The sequence below is a fragment of the Cyprinus carpio genome, chromosome A3 (genome assembly GCF_018340385.1).
Source record: "Cyprinus carpio isolate SPL01 chromosome A3, ASM1834038v1, whole genome shotgun sequence".
Lineage (NCBI taxonomy): Eukaryota > Metazoa > Chordata > Actinopteri > Cypriniformes > Cyprinidae > Cyprinus > Cyprinus carpio.
The window spans coordinates 11217155-11221257 of NC_056574.1; positions in this window are offsets into that span (position 1 = coordinate 11217155).

Here is a 4103-nt window from a genome sequence, read left to right on the forward strand (position 1 = left end):
TTGCAGAAACGTAATAATTTTATTGGGTTTGGAAGGTGAGAATTTATTTCATAGGAGGATATTGAGTGTTGTTCTTTTGCCAAAGACACGACCTATAATCAACCTGATCAGCTGATGTCTTATGGTTTTGAAGGGAGGTATCACTGTTGGATATCAGGTTTCTTTTGGACATCAAGTTTCTAGGAATTACTGAGATTTCAAAAAAGGAAGAAAAACTGGAGTGACCCAGAAATGAGAATCTGCACTTCTTCAACACTAGAGGACGCTGTTTATCTACACTCGGGCTTCATTATGATTGATTCATTATGTTTTAAGAAGAACTTGTTTTTCTGCTAGTTTATTATAGGTCTTTGTTTTGATTAGAGGAGAAAATTTTGCACGTGCAAAGTTGCAAGATACGCCACAAAGGGCCATTGCTGTATTTACAGTATATTCTCTACTGGTGCATTCTGGGATGTGGATACCGACAGACAGATGGCATGCAAGAAGTCACATTCATGCAAAGCCGAATCGGTTTAGGAAGCGAAACAAACCTTGTAAAACAATAAAGAGTAACGTATACCTTATCTATAGAGGAATGGGTTTGAGGAACTGACGTTTGAAACAGTATTGATGCTGTGAGAGTCACTGAACTTTGTGCATAATGGATTTATGACAGTGACCCTCAAACTCGTCTCTGTCACGGCTGATTCTGGATAGAAGATTCCCACCATTATTGGAGGACAAATCATGAAAGCTTTTGAGAGAGCGCTATATGCATTTAGAGCACACATATTGTGATGTATAGTATCAGCACTACTATTATTCATCTTAATAATTCATGATATGTTCCATGTTTGCAATTTAGTATTAATGTAGTCAAGTAGGCTAGTTTATGTTTTTTTCTTTTCTGTTGCTCCTCTATGCCAGTAGTGAGCAGTAATGGGAAATCGTTTCCAATCAGAAATATTCGTATTAGTATTAATTTTTTCAATAAAGTGTCACAGTCACATTCTGAATGAGATTGTTGTTTTATTTGTGTTTTATTTGTAATGAGTTAGTTAGAATGAGCACTTTAGTTTGTTTAGTAGTTTGGTATTTATGTTCTTAAATATTTGTTGTAAAGCTACGCAAATGTTTCATGATTTAATAAAATGATAAATCAAATGATACTATAGGCTGGTCAGTATAAATTTGATAATTCAATAAATATATATATATATATATATATATATATATATATATATATATATATAAATATATATAAATCAAATGAATGATACTATAGGCTGGTCAGTATATTTTTGTTGATTTATTAAATTATTATATGATACACAGAATGTGTGTGTGTGTGTGTGTGTATAATGACAGCGGCAAATAATGATGTTCAAAATTTTATAATTAATTTACACAGTATTTTTACCTATTTTTATTCAGATTTTACTGATAAAAAATAGTGTTTATTGTCATTGGTGGATTTTGTAAATTTTAACTGACAAAAGATGTGCCAATAATCACAAAATGGTCAAATATCAGCCTAAATTTTATTTGGTCGTCTTCCAAATAAAAATGTGTTCTGAACAGTAAATCAGACTCCCGACGCTGGTAATATTATTAAATGAAATAGTAATTCTAATGTGTAGTTGGCATGGTTTTATTAAAAAGAATTTATATATTTTTTTACTATTAAATATTCTATTATATATTTATTATATATATTATATGAAGTAAAGGGTTGTTATATTTACTAATATACAGTATATTTAGAAATGTATATAGCTTATCTATTTTCTGATCTATATATGCTCCTACAAAACAACAATAGTTATGTCAGAAATATGCAGTGTATTTTTTCTGTCTAATCCTCTTAGATTTCTTTCTAGATGTAGAGCTGGCTGAACTGTACTCTGGATTCAATGCTGCTTGTCAATGGAAAGATTGCTGTCATGATGCTCTTCCGTTGCTAAGGTGTTCTGACTTTTTGTTGTGTTGCATCGCAGTTGCTAGGGTGTTGCATTGGGTTGCTAGGTGGTTCCTCACTGGCGTAAATCAAAAGAGCCCACCTCCAAGTCTCCAGAATATTCTCCTCCTTACGTACGTGTCCATCAGTGCATGCTAAGGGATTTATTTTCACCCGTTTTATCCTCGGTGAGGTGGAAATCATAAGTCAAATCACTCTGAAAAATAATAACACATCTCATCTCAACAAGACACATGATTTGAGGAATGATTCATGCAGCACAAATACTCAGAGTTAGTTTATTTTAGTAATTTCCTAACCACTAGTATGAGCATTGTTAATAGTGATGCTTGTAGGCCTATAACACCACTAATAATATAAACCACAATGATTCACTCAAATCAAAACTTTGTCGATTACGTTACAGTCATCTATGCCCCCCATCCCCCCCCCCCGTTCGTATGTCTATGTGCCTCATTCCCTGCAAAACCTGCAGTTTTCATACCACATGTAAAACAAACCCCACAAACACTCCTCCATTCGTTTTCATTAACACTTTTCACACAGCTTCTAGACGTTCACTCATTGTGAGTGGGAAATTGTGGTCAATTGATTTTATTTGTCAATTTTCAAACATATTATAGATGTTTGATATTTGAGCGGATTTTTCAGTCTTTAGATTTGAGACAGGAGTGTCTGTTTGCACTGAGGTTGAGCTTTTGTTTCATTATTTATATTATAGTATGGGGTGTGTTTTTGTGCTGAATAAAAATAACTGATCTCATAGTGGACTGTGCAGACAGTCTGATAAAAAAAAAAAAAAAAAACTAGAACACTGGAATTACCCGACTGAGCCTTTATAAAAGGTGTTTTTGAACAATAATCCTTTTTGTTCTTTTTAAATTTAGCATGCAATAAAAAGACGACCAGCTAGCACATTACGAATCAGTGCATGTGCTTGCAGGGTTTGTAGGTCTTTTGCTGAACATAATAAATCCCTCATAATCTCTGAAAACACTTTAAGGATCCCAGGACGGTGCAAAAACTTGTAAAGTCTGTGTTAACTAAGGGACCTGTGGCGGGAACCAAAAAAAAAAAAAAAAAGCAGTTTACTGTCATGCTTGTCTAGCAGTGTAAAGCAAACACAGGAACATGTTTAAGCAGCAAAAAAAAAATCTTTCTAAGAAACCTTCATAATGTGTTTGGATGCATACACTATAAAATAACTGTAAATCCAAAGTGTATTAGTGTAAAAATGCCTGATGTTGCATTAGATGAAGCATCTGTATCCTTGTCTTTTAATGTCTTTAAGCTGGTGTTTAGGTGGTTTTTATGAAGACCTCAGGTTCACAAACCTAACCACAGGTGTTTATCATCACATTATCTATAGACATAATCCACTAACACTTAACGACCACAAAATGTACTTGTGTATATATGCATATGTCCATTTAAATATATTCCCCTATTATTTTAGTATTTTTATTATTAATAATCTATTATTATTTTATTTTAAATGTTTTGCTTGTAAAGTTTATTTTACAATTTAATTAATTTAAATAATATAACTGAATATGATTATAAGTATCTAAAACATATTTAAGAGACATTCAATTAAAAATACAAATTTTAAATATTTAATTTGAATTATAAATAAAATATAGTAAATGTTTTAATTAAACAATTAAAATAAATCCTTTTGAAGTTTTATGTTTTTAATAAAAAATAATATTAATATTTTTTTTTAGAAATGAATGCAATATATGTATATAAAACTATATTCTTGCACTTCTGGTTAGATGCTAACTGCATTCATTAGCTCTGTACTTGTACTCTGCATAATGACAATAAAGTTGAATCTAATCTAATCTAATCTAATCTAATAATATTCATGCATGATCAAGTGTTTAAATACTTTATTTGAGCCACTGCACTTTTAATTACAAGCTGTTTATTAGATCCTCTTTTGCCCCAAGAATAGCTTGAATTGTTAGTGGACACTGCAATGCTAAAACTATATCCAAAGTATGCAGCATGGACATTTTGTGCATGGAAAGAATACCTGGTTTACCTGCTGTTTACCTGGATTCAACAAGCTTCAGGCGTCAGGTTGGTGCTGACATTATTGCCTCGTGAAGTTATCTTGACCATGCATTTCTGCTGG